The following is a 27,696-nucleotide window of genomic DNA, read 5'->3' on the forward strand; positions in this document are numbered from 1 at the left end:
AGATGGCGCATTTAGTACTCTGATACCAAAGAATTTTAAAAAATTGAGTTAAATTTGTGGAAAGCATTTCTAATTTGTGAAAAAATAGTTCCTAGAATGGAGAAAATGCTGGATGCTGGAATACCTATTGAGGGTAAGGCAAGTTTTATAATATACTCACTCACTAAATTCAATTAAAGAATTACATTTTAAGCATCGTATTTAGATGACAAAACATGATTGCAAACTGACTGAAAACCAAGCTCTCCAGGTTAAAGCATACTGTTGCACTCATCATATAAAATCTCTACATTTCTAACTTACTGAGCTTTCGCACACCGTTCGTTCAGAAAACAGCTTTTATTATTTTCTCCCTTCTGTTATCCTGGCAGACAGTTGCCCCTGACCTTTGATATGTGGGACTGAATTTCATAGAGCTTACACAGGAAAGTTGTTCCAACCAATAAAAAGCTTGATGTTAGAAAACCGCACATTGTGGTAAAAGAGAGAACTACAAGAACGGCATTGCTAAAAAGTGTGGGGATCAAGCAACTCTTCTCTATTATGTATGAAAAGATTGAATCAGCACAAAAAATGTAGCAGAAAGGTACAGAAAGAGTCCCAGTTGTATTGGGCATCACCAGCCTGATTAAAAAAAATAAAACAAAACAACTTCCTAACACAACTCGACATGTTACTCCCTATAAGCTCCAGAAAGATGATCTCTTTGGCACAATGCAAGAAGTAAATGCATTGAGAAGAGCACTAACAGTACATTTCAGAGACTGAGATCATGCCCAACATACCCTGACTTATGAATGAGTATGCGCAAAACAAAACCCATTTGGAGACACTCCTCAAAAGAGAGCGTTGTGCTTATTAGTTTTCCTGTAACTAGGGTTGGATTTAAGATGGCGGCGCCTATAGGCAGGCTGAAGGGCTCCCTCCTTCCCCTCCCCCTGGAAAGCAGAGTGCAGCAGGGGAAGTCCCAGTTTTGGGGGACCTTCAGAATTTGGTGCTCAAGGAATGTGCCTAAATCCGACCCTACCTGCAACCTAAAGAAATCCACCCTTTCCAGAAACTAATTGGATTAAGAATAGAATGGCTGACTGTGATTTAACCAAACTGCTTGCCAAATATTACTAAGTTACAGGTACATTTTAAAATGAGTGAACATGTGCTCATAAACACACATATTGGGCACACGAGCAAAAATACACTTAATTTTATATTGTGCCTACAAGTACATGCGTATCATTTAAAACATCCCTTACATACGCACTCGTACAAGTGATGTGAGAGCGAGAGAAAGGGTCAGAGAGACAATCTGACCCTTTTATCCTCCCACTGTTAGGGAGGCGGTGTTACTAAGGTCTACAGACCCTTGTGCCCTAGGCAGACCAATGTAAAACAGCCCTCCCAAACCTGCCCTGAGCTGAAAGTGCCCCTCTTACAGTAGGAGATAGGGTGTCAGATTGTCTCTCTACCAGAGGCTCTCCCTCTCTCCCCTCCCAAAATCTCCAGCCGTGCAGGTAACTTGGCGCACGTTGGATTATGTGCGCAAGTCTTGTCCCCACCCCGGAATGCTCAGGCCCTGCCCCTTTCTGCCTCCTTATTCTTGACGCGTGCACAGGTATGTACACACGTACTCCCCGGCTTAAAATTTGCATTGCTCGCGTGTGGCCCACATCCGCGTGTATGGAGCCGTTTTTATGCAACAACGCTTTTAAAATCTACCTGTTATTAAGGAATGTTTTCAGTTTTCATTTAGTAAAACATTTAGGGGCAGATTTTAAATACTTGCGCGAGCGCGAACAAAAGTACGCTGGATTTTATAAGATACGCACGTAGCCGCGCGTATCTTATAAAATCCGGGGTCGGCGCGCACAAGGGGGTGCACATTTGTGCAACCTGCGCGCGCCGAGCCCAGCGCGTGCTGCCTGTTCCCTCCGCCCTCCCCCCACCTTCCCCTCCCTTCCCCTACCTAACCCACCCCCCCGGCCCCATCTAAACACCCCCCTTACCTTTGTCGGCAAAGTTACGCCTGCTTTCAGCAGGCGTAACTTTACGCGCGTCGACTGGCTGCCCCACTCCGTGGTCCGGTCCCGGGGGCTGTTCCGGAGGCCGCGGCCACGCCCCCGGAACACCCCCGGGCCGAAACCACGCTCACGTCGCCGCCCCCGAAACGCCGCGCCCCGCCCCCTAAACACCGCGTCATCCCGCCACGCCCCCGACAGGAAGCCCCGGGACTTACGCGCGTCCCGGGGCTCTGTGCGCGCCGGCGCCCCTTAATGCTTAGTTGCAGCAATGTAATTTGTTATATTTTGTAGATATTAACTCAGTTTGGGTAGAGGGTCCATTGTTACTATTGTGTAAAGTAGAGCTTGAGTAAAATAATTATACTGCATGGGATACAAAAGGAAATATAAAGAGCTCTGTGTCTAAGCACTCTGACCACTGGCATCACTGGATATAAAAGGACTCTGCTAAGTCACTTTGCTTAAGCCAAGCAGGCTTCAAGAGGCTTGAAACCAGTAGGCCTCAACAACAATATTATTAATTTATCAGTGTATCTGTAGCTTACACATGCACGGACCATTCAAACATTTGGAAAAACCCAAGAAGAAATGGAGGAATTTTTTCCCCATAGGCACAGCATGGGAGAAACCTGTGATGAGTAGGGCACAAAGACAGAGAAAGGAAGAGATACCTGGAACAGTGTAAGAGAAAAATGCATTGGCTGTAAGTTGGTCCAGATCCCAGCTAATATCTAGGTCACGACTGATGACATAGTAGTGACATAGTAGATGATTCCGATTGATGACATAGAGTGACACAGTGACATAATAGATGATTCCAGAAAAATACCAGTGGTCCCATTCAGTCTTCCCCCATTTATTCCTGTTCAAGCTGCCAAGGTACCTGTATCCCAGCTGCCGGATTTAGCACCTGAGTACTTCTTATCCAGAGCGTTTTTGTTATCTACCATTTTGGGCAAATGAGTATATAAGATCCTTCCAATTAGTCTACAACCAGCACCCTCCCTTCCCCATGTCTAACCACAAAGCTTTGTAATAATATAAAAAGCTGACACTAGTGTGGCTGCTGTTTGAACATACAGCCTGTTAGAATTATTTTTTCATTCAGCGTGCAATTAAACTATGGATATTTTTGCCATCAAAGCATATAGCATAGCTATGTTTAAAAAGTGTTTGAACAAGTTCCTGGAAGAAAGGTCTATAAACAATTCTTATTAGCCAGAAAGACTTTGGGAAAGGCTTGGCTTCTATCTGGGAGTGGGTAAAGATATGGATCTACTCTTGGGGATCTGCTGGTACCTCCTAGAGATCCAGATTGGCCACTGTCGGAGACGAAATGCTGGGCTCAGTGGACCCTTGGTTTGACCTAGCATGGAACTTATGTTCTAGATAATACTGTACTTGCTGTCTGCTAGTTAATGCTGCTAACACAGCCTAATCTAAATAGCTAATGATACTAGCATGACTATTGAAAATCTAGTTTACTAGGTCCCCTGTGCAGCTTGCCAGACAGGTCTGGCTATGTGAGTGCCTGCATTTCCAATAGAAATCTGCCAGACAGACCATGCTGTGTGGTTGAACTTATTGCATTAGGGTTTTGTGTATTGCATTTGATGTATTTTATTGCTTTTTATGATGTAAGACATTTTATGTCCCTTTTTGGGGAAAAGGACAGTGTATAAGTGCATAATGTAAAAATATGAAATATTACCCACGATATCATTCATTCTGGCAGCCCCAACACTCATTGAATAATAGTTGGAGTGTGGCATGTTGGACACGTAAGCATTTGTCACTAGGTTATGATTCACTTTTTACCTCCTAGTTTTGATGCCATGCCCTCTTAAACTCTGTTATCCCCCTCTCTGGGAGGATATTTCATGCTTCCACCACCTTTCCTATAACATCTTTTTCATTGAACCTCAGAACAGAGTCAGGTAGACATACATTTACCATGAAACTGACCCAACCATAAGCTGGCTCCCATGTTTACAAAATGGATCTTTTTCTTTCACCCTCAACCCTAAACATCAAACTTAATTTTTCACTTTGGCCAAGTAGTTCCTCCGTTTTCTTCCAGCTCAGTTAGAACCAGGGTGCCATGAGACTTAATTCACAGCTACCTGGGAATGTTTCCCCCCTTTTAATAGGCCCCACATTGCAGCAATGGTCCCGAGGCTCCTTCCAGACCCCTGTGTCATGGGCTTTAAATCCAGCCACTGAATATCATAACAATGAGCATGGTGCCCACCCCCAGGGGTTGTGAACCCTGCCTCCACGGCATCCCCAACCCTAGCTGAACAGAAATGCAGAAAACCTGATCCAGGACTCAAACTGGGGACCCTCCATGTGACAGCAGTGAGCACTGCTACAGAGCCACGGGGCTGGCCCTCAACATTCGATAAAGTTCAGAAGTTTATTTTAGGTTTGTTTATACTGATGGAGATGGCAGAATTTGACTTTCATTAAAATCCCCTTTAACATAATTAAAGGGTGGATTAACAGGGTAAATCTAGCACAGATATTGAAGAAGTTAGATTCCATTGCTTCAACTTGAAAAAAATAGTTCTACTCTCTTGAATCTTATCATATTTCTAAAATACATCTGATAAAAATGAACACAGATGCTGTACCAATTACAATTTTTATTGACAAGTCATCATTTTAAAAAGATTTTCAGCTTTCTCAGTTTCTCTGAAACTATGGCAGCAGCAGCCATATTTGTAAAAGTATTAAGAAATTATTACTGGAATCTGATTAGTTCATGCCATATGCGATATCATTATGTCATCATAGATGATGGGGATGGGTGTGAAGCAGTTTGAGATCCTTTTTACTAAAATGGCTGCTGCCAAACATTAACGGTAATTGCAGGGAACTAACTTTAAATTTTTTTTTTTTTAAAAAGATAACTGCTTAGTGAAATTCATAGGATGAGTGCTACTAATTGCTGTGTACAGTTATGAAATGTGACGTGGTATGCAAAGCATAAGTTGCTATATAATCTAATTTTGCCTTTCCCATTTTCTCCTTTCTGACTACATCCTCTCCATCACTGATTTTTACCTTGAAATCTTACCAAATATGGCAATAGTTAAGTAGCGTAAGGTGCATCTAGTCTGCCTAATTTCCTTCTTTTTGAGATACTTGAATCCTCCTTTACCTTCATTTCCTGTTATTATTCCATACCTTTTTGAATTCTGTTCCTCCACCATATTTTTTATGAAGAAGCATTTCCATTCCTTACTCCCAATTCTACCCTATCAAATAGGTGGTTCCTTTAGCAAACACCTGGTGGACAGACTTACATGTGTATTGGACAAGGAAATATATGAGCACTACAGATGCTGCAGCTCACACCACACAAAGTGTATTATAATAGTGATGTTTGTTCAATTACAACACAAAGGATACTGAAAGGATACCACTCGCTGGAGTCCTCGCACTCTGGTCTGGTAGGCTTCCTAAATTGCTTCTCTTAGTTGGCGTCAGAAGACTGGCTGTGGTCCAGATTGTCTCTCCTTTTTATTCTGATTTTTAGTCCCTGGTCCAGGATTCTGCTTGTCTATTCCTGGTTGATTCTGCAGCTTTGGCCAAGATGTGTGGCTCATGCCATTGGTCAGATCAGGGTGTGGTCACTGCTATTGGTCAAGCTATGGCAATGTCCTCTTGCTGGCCACATGTAGCAAATCGCTACACAGTCTCTAGCAAGGGTTCTTATCTATGGAGTCCTACTGGCTTGTGAAATAGGTTGTTTACTTGCAAAAGTGAAAAGTTCTTTATTCTGTGCTAACTCTTTGTATTCAATGGCTCTGCATGTTGTATAAACTACTTCAGTAAGAAGTAAAATTTCACATTTTGACAGATTTTTGCATTAAGAACATAAGAAAATGCCATAGTGGGTCAGACCAAGGGTCCATCAAGCCCAGCATCCTGTTTCCAACAGTGGCCAATCCAGGCCATAAGAACCTGGCAAATACCCAAAAACTAAGTCTATTCCATGTTACCATTGCTAATGGCAGTGGCTATTCTCTAAGTGAACTTAATAGCAGGTAATGGACTTCTCCTCCAAGAACTTATCCAATCCATTTTTAAACACAGCTACACTAACTGCACTAACCACATTCTCTGGCAACAAATTCCAGAGTTTAATTGTGCGTTGAGTAAAAAAGAACTTTCTCCGATTAGTTTTAAATGTGCCCCATGCTAACTTCATGGAGTGCCCCCTAGTCTTTCTACTATCCGAAAGAGTAAATAACCGATTCACATCTACCCGTTCTAGACCTCTCATGATTTTAAACACCTCTATCATATCCCCCCTCAGTCGTCTCTTCTCCAAGCTGAAAAGTCCTAACCTCTTTAGTCTTTCCTCATAGGGGAGTTGTTCCATTCCCCTTATTATTTTGGTAGCCCTTCTCTGTACCTTCTCCATCGCAATTATATCTTTTTTGAGATGCGGTGACCAGAATTGTACACAGTATTCAAGGTGCGGTCTCACCATGGAGCGATACAGAGGCATTATGACATTTTCCGTTATTCACCATTCCTTTTCTAATAATTCCCAACATTCTGTTTGCTTTTTTGACTGCCACAGCACACTGTACCGACGATTTCAATGTGTTATCCACTATGACGCCTAGATCTCTTTCTTGGGTTGTAGCACCTAATATGGAACCCAACATTGTGTAATTATAGCATGGGTTATTTTCCCTATATGCATCACCTTGCACTTATCCACATTAAATTTCATCTGCCATTTGGATGCCCAATTTTCCAGTCTCACAAGGTCTTCCTGCAATTTATCACAATCTGCTTGTGATTTAACTACTCTGAACAATTTTGTGTCATCTGCAAATTTGATTATCTCACTCGTCGTATTTCTTTCCAGATCATTTATAAATATATTGAACAGTAAGGGTCCCAATACAGATCCCTGAGGCACTCCACTGTCCACTCCCTTCCACTGAGAAAATTGCCCATTTAATCCTACTCTCTGTTTCCTGTCTTTTAGCCAGTTTGCAATCCACGAAAGGACATCGCCACCTATCCCATGACTTTTTACTTTTCCTAGAAGCCTCTCATGAGGAACTTTGTCAAACGCCTTCTGAAAATCCAAGTATACTACATCTACCGGTTCACCTTTATCCACATGTTTATTAACTCCTTCAAAAAAGTGAAGCAGATTTGTGAGGCAAGACTTGCCCTGGGTAAAGCCATGCTGACTTTGTTCCATTAAACCATGTCTTTCTATATGTTCTGTGATTTTGATGTTTAGAACACTTTCCACTATTTTTCCTGGCACTGAAGTCAGGCTAACCGGTCTGTAGTTTCCCGGATCGCCCCTGGAGCCCTTTTTAAATATTGGGGTTACATTTGCTATCCTCCAGTCTTCAGGTACAATGGATGATTTTAATGATAAGTTACAAATTTTTACTGATAGGTCTGAAATTTCATTTTTTAGTTCTTCAGAACTCTGGAGTGTATACCATCCGGTCCAGGTGATTTACTACTCTTCAGTTTGTCAATCAGGCCTACCACATCTTCTAGGTTCACCGTGATTTGATTCAGTCCATCTGAATCATTACCCATGAAAACCTTCTCCATTTCGGGTACCTCCCCAACATCCTCTTCAGTAAACACCGAAGCAAAGAAATCATTTAATCTTTCTGCGATGGCCTTATCTTCTCTAAGTGCCCCTTTAACCCCATTGTTTTGTAAGTTAATGGATATACATTAAAACCCCATCTGTAAGCAGATGTATATTTTCAGCTGGAATAATATAACAGGTTCTTTTGGCTCCACAGAACATTTTTTGACTGAGTAACCATGGATTTGATTCAGAGAAGAGCAATGGATAGACTGAACATAACTTTTAGTAAGGATTTTTTTTAAAAACTGTTCCTTGCATGAAGCTTATAAAAAAGCTGAGCACACCAGAGCCAGGTTCTAAGGTGGTAAACTGGGTTAGAAACTAGTTGAATGATAGGCAATTCACTCCAATGAATGGGAGTTTACCAGCAGAGTGCCTCACGGATTAGGCCTGAGTCCAGTTCTAGTCAGTAGTCCATGACAGAGGATCTAGTCAGAAAGATTTAAATTTTTGCAGGCAACGCTAAGTTCTATGGCAAGCTGGACCCACCACATGCTGGAGAATGAGAGGCAATACTAGAGAGCTTGAGGAATGGTCTTGAGGAGTGGTCTAGAGCTTGCAACTAAGAATTAATGCAAACATGTTTCAGACACCCGGGCTAAAAAAACCCAAGGAAACTGTATATGAGACACTTGTGTGCATCAAACAGGAAAGAGATCTTGGGGTATTCATATGAAATTATCTTAAAGTTTCCAAACAATCAGAGAAGGTGATAGCAAATACCAGAAAAAAAAAAGGTACCGTACTGTGTTACCAGCAAAAAACAATGGAGATGATCATACCCCACTACAAATCATGGCGTGAAGTATTGCATCTAGCTCTGGAGACTGTATTTCCAAAATTATATAAATATAGGCCAAATAGATGTTCTGCACCATAAGCCTTATGAGTTGAAACTTATGGGTAAATTTTAAAAGGAATGCGCGTGCGCCCATAAATGCACAAGCAAAAATATCTCATTTTATAAAGTACGTGCGTAGTTGCCATGCATACTTCTACAGCCTTTAGATGCAGAGAGAGAGAGACTCTGCACAGAGTCAGTCTGATACTCTAAATTTAGGTACCACTCTAGAGGGGTACTTTGAGTCGAGGTGGGTTTTCGGGAGGTGGGTTGGGGTTAGGGGAGTGTTCAAAGGTATTCATAGTAAAATTGACATCAATAAGTAATTATAGTCCTTATAAGTGATGAAAAGTCTAACAAGAGGAGTTGATTTGTACAATGCAGTGATAGCTGTATTGTACAAACCTACTCCTTTTCTGACTCTGAATCCTCAGCTCTGTGCATAGCATAAAGGCTAGAGAAGGTGTTGTCAGCTGATGATCTCAGGAGCCTACATCCTGCCTCAATCAGAAACCTGGCACTATGCTGAATGTATAGACTAACTGCTCCCATAGGTTTGTATGCCAATGCCAGACGTCTAAGAAGTAAGATGGGAGAGTTAGAGTGTATAGCAGAAAATGATGAGATTGACATAATTGGCATCACAGAGACTTGGTGGAAGGAGGATAACCAATGGGACAGTGCTATATCAGGGTACAAATGATATCGCAATGATAGGGAGGATCAACTTGGTGGGGGTGTGGCACTTTATGTCCGTGAGGGTATAGAGTCCAACAGGATAAAGATCATACAAGAGACTAAATGCTCAGTAGAATCTATATGGGTAGAAATCCCATGTGTGTTGGGTAAGAGTATAGTGATAGGAGTATACTACCGTCCACCTGGACAAAATGGTCAGACATGATGAAATGCTAAGAGAAATCAGGGAAGCTAACCAATTTGGCAGTGCAATAATAATGGGAGATTTCAATTACCTTCAGGAAAAACTTTGTATCACAATATTTATATTTAAATGTTGTCAGTGATTAAACTATAGTATTCGTGCATGTATATCTCATTTATAGATTAGGGACCTTCATAACATCTACGGTGCTGCAAGTCAGTACTTGTGTTTTTGCACCTGTGTGGATCATTTTTAATCATTGGTCCAATAGTCCAGTGCTCATTCAAAAGTGTTTTTAAACTTTTTTTGACATTTATATATATATTTTTTTAAAACACAGAGGATTACTTCCCTGTTTTTTGCTTAACCGAAGTCAGATGTCCGAAGCGCGCGTTTCGCGGTCCGCTGCTTCAGGGATATTTAAAGCTGACTCATATCGCCCGGCGCACTTCACCACGGTGCTGCTGCGGGTGAAATCTTCATTTATTACAAATTCACAGAGGTCCCATCGGAAGCAAAAAACAGGGAAATAATCCTCTGTGTTTAAAAAAAATATAAAAATGTCAAAAAAAGTTTAAAAATACTTTTGAATGAGCAGTGGACTATTGGACCAATGATTAAAAATGATCCACAGGTGCAAAAACACAAGTACTGACTTGCAGCACCGTGGATGTTATGAAGGTCCCTAATCTATAAATGAGATATACATGCACGAATACTATAGTTTAATCATTGACAACATTTAAATATAAATATTGTGATACATTTTTCCTGAATTTATTTGATTCGTTGTACAGTGGATAAAGAGCAACGTCTGTCTTAGATTTCAATTACCCCAATATTGACTGGGTAAATGTAACATCAGGACTTGCTAGAGACAAAGTTCCTGGATGTAATAAATGACTGCTTCATGGAGCAATTGGTTCAGGAACCAACAAGAGAGGTTAGATTTAGTTCTTAGTAGAACGCAGGATTTGATGAGAGAGGTAACGGTGGTGGGGCCACTTAGCAACAGTGATCATAACATGATCAAATTTAAACTAACAACTGGAAGGGGGACAATAAGTAAATCTGCAGCTCTAACACTAAACTTTCAAAAGGGAAACTTTAATAAAATGAGGAAAATAGAAAAAAACTGAAAGGTGCAGCTGTCCATTGTTTAAATATCCAGGCATGGACATTTAAACAATATCCATGCCTGTGTTCAACAGGCATGGACATTGTTTAAAAATACAATCCTAGAGGCGCAGTCCATATATATTCCACACATTAAGAAAGGTGGAAGGAAGGCAAAACAATTACTGTCATGGTTAAAAGGTAAGGTGAAAGAGGCTATTTTAGCCAAAAAATCAAACAAAAATTGGAAGAAGGATCCATCTGAAGAAAATAGGATAAAACATAAGCATTGTCAAGTTAAGTGTAAAACATTGATAAGACAGGCGAAGAGAGAATTTGAAATGAAGTTGGCCATAGAGCCAAAAACTCATAATAAAAACCTTTTTAAATATATCCAAAGCAAGAAATCTGTGAGGGAGTCGGTTGGACCATTAGATAATAGAGAGGTTAAAGGGGCTCTTAGGGAAGATAAGGCTATTGCAGAAAGACTAAATGAATTCTTTACTTCCGTGTTTACTAATGAGGATGTTGGGGAGATACCAGTTCCGGAGATGGTTTTCAGGGGTGATGAGTCAGACGAACTAAACTAAATCACTGTGAACCTGGAAGATGTAATAGGCCAGATTGACAAACTAAAGAGTAGCAAATCATCTGGACCAGATAGTATGCATCCTAGCGTACTGAAGGAACTCAAAAATGAAATTTCTGATCTATTAGTTAAAATTTGTAACCTATCATTAAAATCATCCATTGTACCTGAAGACTGGAGGGTGGCCAATGTAACCCCAAAATTTAAAAAAAGCTCCAGGGATGATCCAGGTAACTGTAGACCAGTGAGTCTGACTTCAGTGCCGGGAAAAATAGTGGAAGCTATTCTCAAGATCAAAATCGTAGAGCATATAGAAAGACATGGTTTAATGGAACACACTCAACATGTATTTACCCAAGGGAAGTCTTGCCTAACAAACCTGCTTCATTTTTTTGAAGGGGTTAATAAACATGTGGATAAAGGTGAACCAGTAGATATAGTGTATTTGGATTTTCAGAAGGCGTTTGACAAAGTCCCTCATGAGAGGCTTCTAAGAAAACTAAAAAGTCATGGGATAGGAGGCGATGTCCTTTCATGGATTACAAACTGTTTAAAAGACAGGAAACAGAGAGTAGGATTAAACGGTCAATTTTCTCAGTGGAAAAGGGTAAACAGTGGAGTGCCTCAGGGATCTGTACTTGGACCGGTGCTTTTCAATATATATATATAAATGATCTGGAAAGGAAAACGAGTGAGGTTATCAAATTTGCGGATGATACAAAATTATTCAGAGTAGTTAAATCACAAGCGGATTGTGATACATTACAGGAGGACCTTGCAAGACTGGAAGATTGGGCATCCAAATGGCAGATGAAATTTAATGCGAACAAGTGCAAGGTGTTGCCTATAGGGAAAAATAACCCTTGCTGTAGTTACACGATGTTTGGTTCCATATTAGGAGCTACCATCCAGGAAAAAGATCTAGGCATCAGAGTGGATAATACTTTAAAGTCGTCAGCTCAGTGTTCTGCAGCAGTCAAATAAGCAAACAGAATGTTAGGAATTATTAGGAAGGGACTGGTTAATAAAACGGAAAATGTCATAATGCCTCTATATTTATTTTAAAAAATTTTCTATACCGTCATTTAATAAATTAACCATCACAACGGTTTACAAAAAGGCAAATAAAGTAAGAGAAATTAGTTTTATATTGAAAGAACCGCACATTGTTGCCACATTTATAATGTTTTAACTATTTGAAACTATTTGTTGAGTATTGATTTTGTTAGGTTGAAGTTTCTATTGCAGTTCATATATAAAGAAAACAATCTTAGGTGTATTTAAAGGTTGGAAAAAAGTAAATTAAAAACTACATATTCGGTGCCAGGTAACAATCTTATTTGCTTTCTCCATTCTCTTTATGAAAAGCCTGTTTAAAGAGCCAGGTTTTTAGGCTTACTCTGAAAAGTTTGAAGTTTTTCTGCAGTCTTATCTCCAGAGGCATTGAATTCCATGTGGGTCCTGTCAAAGATAGTGCTTGCTCTCATACTTGTGTGAGTCTAGCAGACGTAACAGAGGGGATAGTCAGTAGTGCTTTATTAGCTGATCTTATATCGCTCCATGGTGAGACCGCACCTGGAATTCTATGTACAATTCTGGTCGTCGCATCTCAAAAAAGATATAGTTGCGATGGAGAAGGTACAGAGAAAGGCGACCAAAATGATAAAGGGGATGGAACAGCTCCCCTATGAAGAAAGGCTGAAGAGGTTAGGGCTGTTCAGTTTGGAGAAGAGACGGCTGAGGGGGGATATGATAGAGGTGTTTAAAATCATGAGAGGTCTTGAATGAGTAGATGTGAATCGGTTATTTACACTTTCAAATAATAGAAGGACTAGGGGGGGCATTCCATGAAGTTAGCAAATAGCACATTTAAGACTAATCGGAGAAAATTCTTTTTCACTCAACGCACAATAAAGCTCTGGAATTTGTTGCCAGAGGAGGTGGTTAGTGCAGTTAGTGTAGCTGGGTTCAAAAAAGGTTTGGATAAGTTCTTGGAGGAGAAGTCCATTAACGGCTATTAATCAAGTTTACTTAGGGAATAGCCACTGCTATTAATTGCATCAGTAGCATGGGATCTTCTTAGTGTTTGGGTAATTGCCAGGTTCTTGTGGCCTGGTTTGACCTCTGTTGGAAACAGGATGCTGGGCTTCATGGACCTTTGGTCTGACCCAGCATGGCAATTTCTTATGTTCATGTGGTTGGCATGATAGCTTATGTATTTTCTGTGTTGGTTTTTTGTAATACAAGCATTTAGTGCCACCCAAGAGCTTGAAGAGGCCCATGTTAGTAGCTCTGACAAAATGTTTATCATATATTCTTCTCACAGGTGTGTGTCATAATGGCAGGTATAGATAATCGTCTGTGGGTAGTTAGGACTCTGTCTCCCTCATTAGCAGTTAAGGGTCCGGCTGCCACAGACATCAATGACGGTTGATTACACACAGGCCATAAACATACACATTAACCATGTGAGGTGCACAAAGTGCAGGAGGTAGTCTGTATCCAACTATGGACCAATAGATGTGTGTGACTGTGTGCGTATGGGTGAGTGACATGCTATGTCTAGATCTGTGTCTGGGGGTGATATTGGCCTCGTTGTTCCCTCCATTAACACACCTTTGCATACTCTAGAGCAGGCAGTGTGTGTGTGCATCCATTTTGCATACACTGCCTTTGGCCACAAGCAATCCTGTGCTTCCACTCTTCACAAGGGTGGCTGAGAGATATGATTTATATCAGATGGGGAGAAAATGGCCTGATGCTTATTCAAATAACATTCTACCTAGGGCTCACACTGTTTATTCCTTGCGTTGAGAGGGAAGGTTGTGAAACTTGCCAGTGTCAGATCTCAGATATGGTGTGTCATATTCTTGGATGAGTAGATATCTACCTGTTGGGTACACCTTCCACCCCCCGGCTCCCGAACCCTGAGGCTCTTCCACCTAGTACCTGGAGTGGCCTAATTGTCTTGTTATTTAGGGATGTGCATGGTTCTAAGAGCTTCAGCTACTAGGGAGGCTTTGCTGTTTTGGGGGAGGGATTGCCTGAGGCCTGCCAGCACGTCTATTAGAGGTTCCCTTTTTCAAGACAGTGGCTTACTTACCCTCCTCTCTGTAGAATACATCCTGCATACTCAACACAGAGGCTGCCACACCAGGCCACATGATTTACTTTGCCATATGTATAATCTGGCAGGTTAGGCCTACAAATATTCTGCCATATGTAGCTCGATATGTTTTGTGTGCATATGTAGAAGTAGTGGCACATTTCTGCTGTGCTTTTAGGGGACAGGTTTAGCTTCACACTTTCACCACAACACTTGTCCACTACACAACCTTTGCATTATGCATCACTGTCTATTTGCAGGCTCATGGAAGTCAGCAGCTGTGTGAAAATTGAGGAGTGAGGGTATTGTGTAGGCTAGAGAATCCCCAGACAGCTATGAGGTCTCCTGTTGCTTGGGACCAGGTGGGCCTCCACAGACTGGCTGCCACCGTTATACTGGCCTGGCTTGCGGATCTGGATAATACCTGTTTTCTAAAGATGATCTGGATAATACATGTTCGCCTTAGCAAACAGTATACAGATCCACATGCCAGATGCACACAGTTTTAGAGTAGACTGTGAGTAGAGACATATTTTGTTTAGTGTGAAACCTAAAAAGGGTTTGGTCCAGATTGCCTTTTAAGTGATGTGAGGACACATGTAAGGGGGCCCAATATTAAGTCTTATCGGATAATTAGTGTAACTTCCCCTTAAAACCACACAAGCTTTATATGTACATGTACACTATGTACTCTCTGGCTTTGACACCTGCAGCTTCACGTTTATGCTCCCTAGAGATGACCCACACCTAGGGATTTATGTACTGTTCAAGTAGCCCTCTGACTAAAGACATGCCATGATAGCATTCGGTACCAGAGCGAAAAACCACTGTTTGGTCAGAGGTGATACATCTTCACAATAGAAGAGGTCAATGGTTTATTATACCTGCACTATGACCTTCGCATAGCTATACAACAAAGTGAAGACATAGCTACTGCACATCTAGCAAAGATTTCTACACCTATTCCACTGGACTGCTTATGGAGGTGAACACTAGCTAGCTGGTGTCCATCTCATACATGCTCATGTACCCAAGAGTTAGCTAAGAGTAGGCTATCTGGAGAAGGCAACTGAAGCTAAATGTGAAGCTTCACAGTAAGGAGCTCCCTGTTTAGCTCTTGCTGTCTTCCTTGGGAGCATAGAGTGAGCTTTTGGTTGTATGCTCTAGGCCCTATGATCTTGCCTTCCAGAAAAGTGCCTTGTTGGAATGGCCAATGGCACTCTAGCATGAAAGGTCATGTGGATCCCAAATCTTTAACCTAGTGAACCCTTAAGACAAAACACACACATTGAAAACAGACAACAGGGAAAGTGGGTTTTCATTGCAGTGCAAGTCAATATCTTTGGTAATCACATCCTGCAAGGACAAGATATCAAATTGCATATGACATTGTGACTGAAATGAACAGCAAATTGAGTATAGACCTGAACATACATTGTTTCAAATGGCAACATTGCATATACAGTCTTACCATCTTATTCTTTTGCACATTCATTACAGCAAAGAATACAGAAAGCGAAAGTGGCACCCCAATAGTTACAGTAAAGCTCTAATGTTAGAGCTGAGAGCAGCACAACTATGTGATGTTAACAAAAAGGCCCATACAGTCCATGTTGAAAGAGTGCACTCAAGGGCCAAGGCAGCACAGTTCAACAAGGCAGTAGGATAAAAAAGCACAGCATGGAGGCCGAGGACCAGGAGAAGACAGTGTAGCATGAAGGCTGAAGACCAGGAGAAGACGCTGCAGCATGGAGGCAGGAGTCCCAGGAGAAGACACAGCAGCATGGAGGCAGGAGTCCCAGGAGAAGACACTGCAGCATGGATGCTGAGGACCAGGAGAAGACCGTGCAGCATGGAGGCAGGAGTCCCAGGAGAAGACACAGCAGCATGGAGGCAGGAGCAGGATGAGGTGAGATGAGAGATCAGCATGGCGGCAGCAGCAGGAAGAGATGAGATGAGACACCAGCATGGAGGCAACAGTAGGATGAGATGAGATGAGACAGCATCAGGAGCAGGAGATGAGACATGATGAGAAGAGACAGCAGCTGGACCTTGTCTGGAGACAGCATCAAGGATTCTGGAGAACAGGCAGAGGGTAGAGGAGAGCATTAGAAGTAGACACTAGGACCACACTGGCAGACAGTAGACCATCCCCAGCATCAAGCCGGCACAGGAACACTGTAGTCAGGACAGGCCCAGCAGGCTTCTTCCATCTAGCAGGCATAGGAACTCTGTAGTCAGAACGGGCTCAGCAGGCTTCTTCCATCTAGCTGGCACAGGAACTGTGTAGTCAGGATGGGCCCAGCAGACTTCTATTTAGCTGGCACAAGAACTCTATACAGAGGCCTGGCCAGGCTTATTTTGATAAGTCTTGTTACTTGGCATCATATGCTACCAGCTATGCAGTTTCATGGGCCTTTGCCATGGTGGGGACAGCATGTCTTTGGGGGGCCTACCGCTGGCTTGTCTCTTAAGCCAGGGACTGCTATGGAGTGTGGAGTCCTGGGATGTTGGGGAAGGCACAGGTGGAGGCTCTGGCATGCATTGTAGAATCTGAGTCAACACGTTGGTCATGTTGTTGAAGGATGTTGCCATCATTGTTAGAGCTTGCATGTGTGCTGCCATCTGATCACACAGGGCCTAGGTTTGACTGTTGACAGCCCTCAGGCACACTAGCTCTGCCCATATGTGGTAAAGGTGTACGCCATGCCTCTTTTCCAGCCAGTCCAGCTCCTGATTCATCAAAGACTCTGTTGGTGCCAGCGCTGGTGCTGTGCTGGTCGTGGCATGAGCTCAAGTTTGGGCCTCCAAAATTGGCATGATGGGGTTGGTGGGCTGCTCCTGCTCAGTGCCTGCTGCCCCATGCTGGTGACGTGGTGTGCTCAAGAGAGGTTGCGCTGGTTCAACTGGTTCCCACTGCAGGCTGGGTTCCTCCATGAAGCCTGTTATGTTTAAGCTGACATTGAGAGGGCTTGCTAAGCTGAGGGGTTCCAGCATCTGCGTGTGCTCAGGAAGTTGGTGTTGCTGTTCCTCCTCGTCTTCCTTGCTGAACTGCATCTGAGCATCCATGAGTAAGGGTGCCTGGAAAAATGCTGCAGCGCTACTGGTCCCTAGGGTTGGCTGCTAGTCCCTGGGGCTTGACGGCTGGGACCAGCAGAGTCCTGGTTGAGAACTGTGGAAACAAAAGAAGAAGAAGAAGCAGACATAAATACCAATGCCAAGAAGTACACACATAAAGTTTGGCATAAGATGCACACTTTTCATCTCAATCAATGTGAGCATCTTATGCCAAATGATGTGGACAACTGTAGCAGCCTTGCCATTTACAGGTGAGGTGAACTTACTGGCTCCGGCTCGTGAGGTGTTCAGCCACTCAGCCATGTCCTCAGCCATCCGATCCCAGCTGCTGGACGAGGCACTCTTCCATCGGTGTCAATACTATCGGAGAAGAGGCTCCCCTCTGGTCTGCTGTATATATTTGTTCCAGTTAGACACCTTTGTTTTCAGTTGGACTTTACTGTCGTGGTACCTCTGGACCACCTGCTCTGCACTATGTTTCACACCACTGCGCCTATATACAGCCTGGGCGATGGTGCTCCAGATCTGGCCCTTAGATACCCTCAGTGTTTTGGCTGCCCAGTTGCCGAAGAGCATTGCATAATTCTCCAGGACCCCTGCAATTATCATTTCATTGACCTCCATGCTGAACTTCAAAGCCCTCAGCCAGGTTCACCCTGCTGCCTGAACAGGGTTCCATTTCCACTTCCGGAGAAATGTCCTCCCTTTCCTCACTCTAGCTCCCACTCTCTTCTCCCCTCCCTTCCTCCCCCCCCCCTGCACCTGTCCTACCAATTCCCATCCTCTCTGCCCTCTCTGTCCATCCCTAGCCTGCCATCCTCCTCCCTCTGTACTCGCCTGCCTGGCTCCTTCCCCCTCCCTTCTCCTCCTGCCTATCTCTATTCCTGTTCTTGTCCCTACTCCTAACACTCCTGCCTTCATCCTTCCACCTCTCTTCTCCTATCTCCCCATGCCTCTCACACACATCCTCTCCACCACAACTCCTCACCACCACCCTTCCTCCTCCTCTCCACCACCTCCACACCACCACCATCACTCTTCCGCACAAAAAGACAGACAAACAAACTGGACTAACAAACAAAAACTTTCACTCCAACAAAGACGACAGAAGACCAAGATAAAGGGAAACAGATGACAACAGAAGACCAGACAACGCACTCAGGTAAATCAAATGAAAAAAGCTCCTACTCCCACTAAACTCACCAACTCTCCTCTCCACTCTCCAACGCCTGATACACCCTCAGAGAGGCAGCTGCAGGAAGCTGATATATATATATAAATAAATAAAAATATGCCATGCATAAATCAATGCACACCACATAACATGACGTGCAATGTGCTGATGCAACGTGATAATGTATTGCGCTTTGCGAAAATTGCTTATGGGATGCGTTAGACAGGAAATTAGCCTAACCACGACCATTTGTTTTTTTAATCACAGGCACTATTTCTGCTATATTTATAGCAATTTGATGAATCTAGGTCTAAGTAAGAATGTAAGAACATAAGATATGCCATACTGGGTCAGACCAAGGGTCCATCAAGCCCAGCATTCTGTTTCCAACGGTTGAGCAGCTTTTGGTTCCCCAGCAGTATTGTCAGCAAGTGTTGTGGCTCGTCCATAGTCACCTTTTGGGGGGCCACTTAGGGGAAGAGAAAACACGAGAAAAGATTTTAGCCCAGTTCTATTGGCGTGGCTTGTATCGACACATTCAGGACTATTGTCAGTCCTGCCCTAACTGTCAGCTGACCAGACCGGCAGCAACGCACGTAGCTCCCTAGTGCCTATGCCAATTATAGAGACACCTTTTGAGAGGGTCGCTATGGACTTGGTAGGCCCCTAGGTCTAGCTGCGGAAACAAATATATCCTGGTCATTCTCGATTATGCAACCAGGTATCCAGAAGCTATTCCCCTACAAGATATGAAGACTCAAACAATAGCCACGGCCTTGGTGGAGGTGATTTCCCGGGTGGGGTTTCCCAAAGAGATATTAACCGACCAAGGGACCCTGTTTGTCTCTAAAGTGATTAAATAAGTTTGCACATTATTGCAGGTAAAAACCCTGCGGACATCAGTTTACCATCCACAAACTGATAGGCTCGTGGAGCGTTTTAACAAAACTCTCAAACAGATATTGAGGAAGTTCATCACGGAAGATGGCAAGAATTGGGACTTATTCTTGCCATATATATTCACCATTCGAGAGGTCCCTCAACGTTCGACTGGGTTTTCCCCGTTCGAATTATTGTATGGTAGAAGACCACAGGGGATCCTGGATGTAGTACAAGAGACCTGGGAGGAGGAACCCAATTCTGGATGGAATTTGGCCAACTATGTGATCCAGATGCAGGACCAACTGGGGAGGGCAGGAGAGGCTGCCCGACTATGCCTGGAAAAGGCCCAGACTACCCAAGCCCAGCAATATAACCAGTCCGCTGTTCCTTGGGTCTTCCAGCTGGGAGACCGAGTACTAGTGCTTCTGCCGACATCGGAAAGTAAATTGCAGTCCCGTTGGCAAGTTCCGTTTGAGGTGCTGGAGAAGATGGGTCCAGTGGATTATAAAGTGGCCCAACCTGACAGATGGAAGAAGGCCCAGATCTTCCACGTGAATCTACAAAAAAAAATGGGTTGCTCCAACCTGCAGTCTTGTCCAAGAAGACGACTTTGGTCCAGACGTTTCACAAACTTCTGAGCCCCAGATAATCCCATATGGGGACCAACTTTCCACAATGCAGAAAGTGGACCTGGATAAACTAGTGACTTAGAATAAAGATGTCTTCTCGACTAAGCCCAGGAGAACTCATTTAGCTTGTCATGATATTATTACAACCCCAGGAGTAATAGTTAAACAATGGCCCTACCGAATTCCTGAAGCCAGGAGGCAGGTGGTAGAAGCTGAGGTGAAAGAAATGCTTCGACTTGGATTAATAGAGGAATCCATTAGTGATTGGTCCTAGCCTATTGTAATGGTACCTAAACCGGATGGTAGTATCCGGTTCTGTATTGACTTCCGGAAGGTCAATGAGGCTTCAAAGCTGGACACATACCCGATGCCCCGCATGGATGAACTTATTGAACGCTTGGGAACTGCTCAGTTTATCTCCACGCTTGATTTGACAAAGGGGCACTGGCAAGTTCCCCTGGCGCCAACTGCGAAGGAGAAGATGGCTTTTTCAACACCGAAGGGACATTTCCAGTTTACGGTCCTGCTGTTCGGACTTAATGGGGCTCCAGCTACCTTCCAACGCTTGGTAGACCGCTTACTACGCCCACATCAGGGTTATGCAGCGGCCTATCTTGACAATATCGTCATTTACAGTGGAGACTGGAAGGCACACCTAAGGCAATTATAGGCCGTACTTACAAGTCTACGAAAGGCTGGATTGACAGCCAACCCCAAGAAATGTAAATTAGGGGGTCAAGAAGTACAATATCTGGGATACTCCCTTAGGAGAGGGAAAGTCCACCCACAGACACGGAAAATAGAAGCAATTACCCGAGTCCATCCCACAGACAAAGAGTAAGGTGAGAGCCTTTTTAGGTCTTATCGGTTACTATCGACGGTTCATACCAAACTTTTCAGAAAAAGCAGAGCCCCTCACATGCCTATTACAAAAGAAAGCCCCAGAGAAGGTTAGATGGTCTGCAGAGGCAGAGGAAGCCTTCCAGGGTTTAAAGAAAGACATATGCTCGGAACCTGTTCTACTAAGAGCTGTCCTCACACAAGAGAAAGGAGATGAAGAACACCCAGTAGCCTTCATTAGCAGAAAGCTACTACCTCGAGAGAGACGCTACTCGACGATAGAGAAAGAGGCCTTAGCTGTCAAATGGGCCTTGGAGGCTTTTCGTTATTACCTACTGGGCCGCCAGTTCACGCTGGTAACAGATCACCAACCCCTTGTCTGGGTCGCTTGGAATAAAGAGTCCAATGGACGAGTAATGAAGTGGTTTCTGGCACTCCAACTATTTGACTTTAAAGTCCGACACAGAGCAGGAAAGGCGAATTTAAATGCAGACTTCCTTTCTAGAGAAGTCTCCCTTGTACAGGCAGGCGCTCAACTAAGGAAGATTGAGCTGAGGGGGAGGGAATGTGATAGAGTATATGACAGACCTTAACGGACCGGTTCCAGCTATCTGGCCCGGTCCACCTTAAGACAGGCAGGAAAGGGATCCTCGGGTGGGGTGTTTCCCTGAGGTAAGGGATACAAAGGTGAGACCCTGAGAGAGTTAGATAGGCCCCAGGGAGAAGAAGGAAGCTGTAATGGAGTGCTGTGCTCATGTTGAAAACTGTTCTTGCATTGTCAGTCTGCTGAGGTAAGCAGCCATTTTGATTTTGTCTTGCTGAACTTTTTATAATTAAACTGTTGAAAAGCAGAACAGACTCCAGCCTGGTCTGTTCTTCGACCTTCTCCTGTCTTAGACCGCTCCAAGGGTATCACAGTTCTACAGTATAATTATGCTCTGTGTGACAACTAATATGTTGAATTTAGTAACTCTTTATAGAAATATGCAACAGAATTCAACAAGGTGAGCATTCGACGATTTTGCCTAATGCCTCAGGTGTGTTGTGAGGTACAGCACATCCAAACTATTGTGGGACATATATAACCCCAAAGACTTTGCTTTTATATAGAAAATGGCAATGTTCAATTTATTGTTCTAATGACCCTCTTCAAACCTCTGATGGATGGAGCATACCATCATGTCACCGGGTGTTGTTAAAATTTGTCTTACTATTGAGCAATAGCTCATATCATATTGATTGTGCAGATAGGATTTTGGCACATGATCATATGATATCAGATTTCCCTCTCTAGCACCAATCTCCAATTTCTAAAGGCATAATTCCTTTTAGTAGTAATTAAAAGGTAATTATTTGTGCCTTGGTCACACTGTACATAGTGCTAAGCTGTAGGGTGTAAAAAGACCATCAGCAAAAGCAGTAATGTGTGGGTTAAGCTTTTTGCCTGTTCTTATACTTTTTCTAATGGCTTTTGGTGTCTTTCATTTTCAAACTTTAAGAATATATTGAGTTTTGCAAATATTTCTATGGAGATCATTGCTAATTGGAGAGGGAAAGAATGGTACTATAGGACCTGTTTTACTAAACTTCACCCTCCCTTATAGATACAGCATAGGGGAAAAAAGCCTCAATAAATCAGGCCCATAGTATCGCAGAAATCAATCTTTATCTCTCCATGGAGCTCTCAACAGCACAGGACCCTGGGCTTCCTTCACTAGTACTAGCAGTTTGTTTTATTTAATTCTCTTGGCATTAACTATCTTTTTAAGATTATGCTGACAAGCTACAAAAATGGGGGACAACTCTGCAAGTTAATCTTTGCGAGCCTGGCTAGAAGCCCTAGTGGCTAGCTGTGAAACTTACTAAAGTAAGGGAGGTGCAGGAAGGACGTTGCCGAACACCTAGGAAAGTTTTTTGCTCTTTTCAGCTGCTCCCTAGAAATGTGGCAGTAGGGAGGAGCATCATTTCACAGCTGAGCAGCTTCCCACTTAAGAGTCCCATCTTCAGCATATACTGTATTTTGAGGAATCTTGGCGCAAGTTGCCCATCTCCATTAGGCACCACTCTTCAGCTATTGTTTAACAAATGCTACAGGAAAGCAGTGGGCAATGTTTAAAAAACACAACCTTTCTATAATCCCAATGGCATTAACAAAAAAACTGTTCAAATCTGAGTGCATAGAGAAGTGATGCAAGGGAGGTTCTGCTTTTGTACAGAACAGTTTGTCTATTATAGGAAGACTTTTAGTTTGGTAACTATTAGGGTGTGTTAAGAAGTAAAGTTTCAGAGTAAGCATGAAGGAGCGCTTAAGTGCTGCATTCAGCTGGAGAGCTCTTTTTATTTTCTGCTAAAATGACAAGAGGAGAAAAGAGAGAGTTTGCTGTGGAAGAGAGACGGGCACCACCAGAATCAGATTCGCTTTGGACAGCTCTTCACATTCCTACTTATCATTACATTAGGCAGTACAATTTCAGCTCTGGCTGACGGGCAGAAAAAAGTGGGCAGCTTGCCAGGTAGACGTTTCCATGACTCCCAACCCCCAAAGGTGATGCATTTTTTTCCCAGCTAATTCAATGAAGAGTGGGCTGAGCTCTGGGTATGAACCAGACAATAGCTGCCTTTGCAGTATCAGCAGAATGGTTTTATGGGAATGTGCTCCGCACTTGGCAAAGGATCATGTGACCTTACGGCTGAGATTTTGCAATGGTGCCAGGGGAGGATTGGAAAGCTGCACCCGTTCCGACTTTTCTTCTTTATTCTTGGAAAATGGCGGATCTTAATACTTGCTTGCTGAGTCTGGCTAAAGTCATTTCAGCTTTGAAGTACAACTTCGCCTTTATTCTGGCTTTTTTGGCAGGCCACCAAGAGGCTGTCCCTTTCATGCCTGATAAATTCTGCTCCTTATCTTTATATAGAGAAAAAAAATACAGAGCGAGAAAGAAAATGTAAGCAGAACGTTAGCCTTTAATAAGTGAATTTGAAAACTGCGTGCTTTCTTCTCTGGTAAGCTGCTGTTTAACACCAGCTTTTCAAGTGTCTGTGGAATAAAAGTTTTTGCAGATGGACAGGCGTTCGAAGTGGGCAAACAGGGTGACAGCAGTGAGCATGAGATCATCGCTGCATGGTGCAGGGACCTGGCACCCTGCCTCTTCACCCCGTTGCTTCGGCAGATTTGCGCCATCCCCATTTATAAAATCAGCGCAGGCTGGGGTGAAATTTTGTTGCTGTTGGTTTTGCCGGTCTACCCCACCTTCTTCACCGTCGTACGAGGCAGACGCGGCGAGGATTGGTACAGCTTTGGCGCAGTGCTTTGTGCTTGGAATTCCAACAAGAAAAGGGGGGAGCAGGGAGGGCTGGGAAAAAAAAAGGCAAAGGCCAGTATTCCTGTCCAGTTTCGAGAAATATAACAGGATCCTCGGAAGAAACAGATCTTGGGGTTTATCCTACATGCTAGAGTGTTAGAGGAAAACAAATCCTCTCTCTCTCTCTATATATATATATTTATATTGCTCATGTGCCTTAAAAATAAAAAAAAACCCTAGTATATTTAAAGTACAGTACAGAGACATGAAGATATGCTAAATCTTCTCAAAACAGCATAATCTAACATATCTCAGTATATTTTATTTTTTTAACTTTAAAAAAAAAGTCTGGACTTTCTCATTATGGCTCAAAGAGCAGTACCTTGCACCGGATGAATTCATAGCTGTTCGCTTCAGGTATAACCTTTTGTTTCACTTTATATTCTGCTGTTTGAAAATAAGAGTCTCTGTTCTACAATTTTACCAGATTTAATATCTTGCATTCCCTTTTGCCGACTAATATTCCATTTTGGTGCATTTGATCTACTGTTGTTTAAAAAAAATTTTTTACAAAACATTCCTAAATTTAAAAAATGCTAATAGTTTGTAAATTAATGATGCTTTAGTCACATTATTATACTAAATTTGCAGAGCTTCAGAGTGAGACCCTGTATGTCTGCATGTAGCTTGCTTTTTTGATAAAATGCAAAAAAAGGAAAAGTTATTCTAGAAACTTGCTTGGCAACTTTATCTTTTCTGCTGTGTGCTTCGATTCGGTCTGATAATGTTTAAAATAAAAAAGGGATTTTTAAAACAGTTTGTAGTGATAGATTGCTCCAGCGCTCAGTACGTTTAGGGTTGTATATAGATATATATATATATATATTTACTTATTTGCAGTAGTGATATAAAATTGAAAAGAACTTTTTGCAAAAGGAAGTAGGAATAAAAAATAACTTCTTTTAAAAAGGTACTGTAAAATCTTGCATCTATGCGACATTTTGTAGGGCTTTGGGAAGGAATCGCTTGTTTTTAACAGCACGCAGTGAATTATGTAAAAGTGCATGAAAGTTACTATAAGTTTAGTGCATTACAGCATTTGTCTTTTCTTAGCTTTTGTTACCTGCTAAAAATAGATTACTGCACAACTTGGAACAATACAGTACTGTAACCAAAGCCATCTTGGTAAGCAAATCGGGAATGGCCAGACTGCTATTTTTTCTGCCCATGTATTAGATATTGTATTCTGACATTCTCAACATTGACAAAAAAAAGCATATTCACAGCTCAGGCATTCACTAAAAATATGCATTACAGACGCTATATTACTCCTACAGGCAAAAGGATACTTCCGTTTCTTCAGATTTTGTGTAAGCTTATGTTCTTTTTCTCTGAATGTGTATAGAAAAAGTCAGTAAAAAATGTTAACTTTAAGAGGTTAAGGGGCCCAGCGTTTTATTTTTCCCATTGCTGAGCAGTGAATTGTGGGAAAATAACTTGAAAAACTTTGTACCTGTTGGAGCCTATGTATCTTTACATCTTTGGAAATGGAGTCCGCATAAAATAACCGTTTACCAGTTAGGTTTATTCACATAAGACGACACCAAGCCTCATCTGATGGCTTACTAAATGGCAGCTTTTAAAAATCTTCCTGTACAAGGACAATGTCAAATTCAATGCTGTTGGAAAAATGACATCAAAATTACCTTTATCTTTTGGCAATAATTTTTATTAATCTATGGTTGGTTTTAAATACAAAAGAAGGACTCCCGTCTATTCCAAAGGATATGCATTTTCTAAGCATAATTATTGCCTTATTAGAAAATTCTAGAATGTGGATGGTAATTACAATGTTAATGTAGAGTATATATTTTCCAAGTGGCCCTGGAATAAGAGCTGCCACCCACACAGTGTTTTAGCAAATTTTCAAACTTGGACGAAAATTTTAATGGATTCTTTTGCTGGTTGTGTTCAGGACTTGGAGAAGAACTAAAAGTGAAGTAGGGAGTGGAGACAATCCATTGGTGGAATTCAACAAAGGTAATGCGGCAACCATGTTAGTTTAAAAAAATTGGACAAGTAAAACAGTACAAAGTGATAAAAGAAAACTAACTTTAACAGCCTTGCATTTCATCATATATTTGTATTTTCTGTGTGATAAAATCCTGCTTTTAATGTTTTCTACAGAGAATATGGTACCATTACTGGTCATAGTGCCTTTTCATGCACTGTCTCAATAAATGTGTTCATATGATAGACCGCATGCATAGTCTTACTATCAATATAAATTAAACTAGAATATTTGTGTAAATATAGTGATATTAGAAAAGCACTCATTTCAGCCATAAAAAAATCTATCAAGTGAAATAAGCAGCTAGCAACTTTTATACAAATATAAATTGCAGACTTTCTGTTCTTAGAGGTGAAGTATTGTACTGACTGAGAATTGCTAGAAAGCATTAATTAGTCATAATCTTTTTTTTTCATTTAGTGTTTTGCTAACCCATGAAGAACTATAGAAAAATTGGAAGATAACTTATAGAATAGGATCCTAGAAAATACCGTATCCACCTCTGTATGCTAAGTCTCTGAAAAGAGATCCGGGTATGGCATATATACAAAGTAAACCACTATTTATCATCACAACACTAATGAAAGCAAACCTGTGGTAAATTGCCTAAGTTGCAAATGATCACTTATAAGCAAGCTATATCCTTAGAACAATATGTAGAAATTGCCAGTGGATTATTATATACACACACACACACATATGTATATATATATATATATCTAAAGTTTTTAAATGTTCAAAGAATCTTGTTAGAACCCAAACTGACCAAACTCTCTACAGGTGAAGTTCTTCAAAATATTTTTCTGTAGGTACTAAATGGGAAACATTTTCAAAAGCATTTCTGTGCATAAAGTAGCATACATAGTTGCAATTTTCAAAAGTCCACTTATGCACTTAAAGCACGTAAATCCTTGTGAAAATTACCACCAGTATTTGGTGTCCTTTTGACTGGATTATTGAGCAGTGCCTGTTGAATAACTAAGTTTTATTAGCATCAAAGACTCAATTGTGTTTTCATTGGAGGTGAAAGTATAATTTTTGGAATGGTAACGTATATTTTATTAGTGTAAGGCGTGCCTTGGGCCTGCACATCCCATGCAGACTAATACTGAGTGTTTCTTCAAAGGGCGGTAGAATTTCTTTCAGTTAAAAAATATTTCTGGAGGTTCTCTCGTAGACACAATGGAGAGAAATGTGCTTTGTCAATGGGGCCAAAGCCGTATTTTTCAAGCACTGACTTTTTTGTTTGCCGTATAAGAATGTTTCAGGGATTCTAGCCACTGTTTTAGGATATTGTGGGTTTGTCCAAAACACAAAAATAATTAAGTAACAGGTTTTGTGAGTCCCATTGCCATTACTTATCAATTTAATATAATTTGTTTGATAAGTAATTTGAGGAAAAGGTCAATTTTGGGGTAAACTGAACACAAAGGTCATCCTCTTTCTGCTTTAATCTTTTGAACAAACTGAGATCCTGATCCTGATACCTGGAATAGGCTCTAGAACGAGGGGGTCAT

At 42.0% G+C, this 27,696-nt stretch overlaps 2 long non-coding RNA genes across 8 annotated transcripts in view; one reads left to right on the forward strand and one right to left on the reverse strand.

The window, feature by feature from the left end:
* Positions 1-25,779, reverse strand: part of LOC115076874 — a 42,536-nt gene extending 16,757 nt beyond the window's left edge. The window contains exon 1 of the long non-coding RNA XR_003852890.1: positions 25,622-25,779. This is a non-coding gene — a long non-coding RNA (uncharacterized LOC115076874). The remainder of the gene's footprint in view (positions 1-25,621) is intronic.
* Positions 1-27,696, forward strand: part of LOC115076873 — a 313,677-nt gene that overhangs the window by 224,107 nt on the left and 61,874 nt on the right. For all 7 annotated transcript variants that reach the window (XR_003852887.1, XR_003852886.1, XR_003852885.1 and 4 more), the window contains one exon: positions 26,084-26,148. This is a non-coding gene — a long non-coding RNA (uncharacterized LOC115076873). The remainder of the gene's footprint in view (positions 1-26,083; positions 26,149-27,696) is intronic.

This window comes from Rhinatrema bivittatum, chromosome 15, assembly GCF_901001135.1.
Source record: "Rhinatrema bivittatum chromosome 15, aRhiBiv1.1, whole genome shotgun sequence".
Classification (NCBI taxonomy): domain Eukaryota; kingdom Metazoa; phylum Chordata; class Amphibia; order Gymnophiona; family Rhinatrematidae; genus Rhinatrema; species Rhinatrema bivittatum.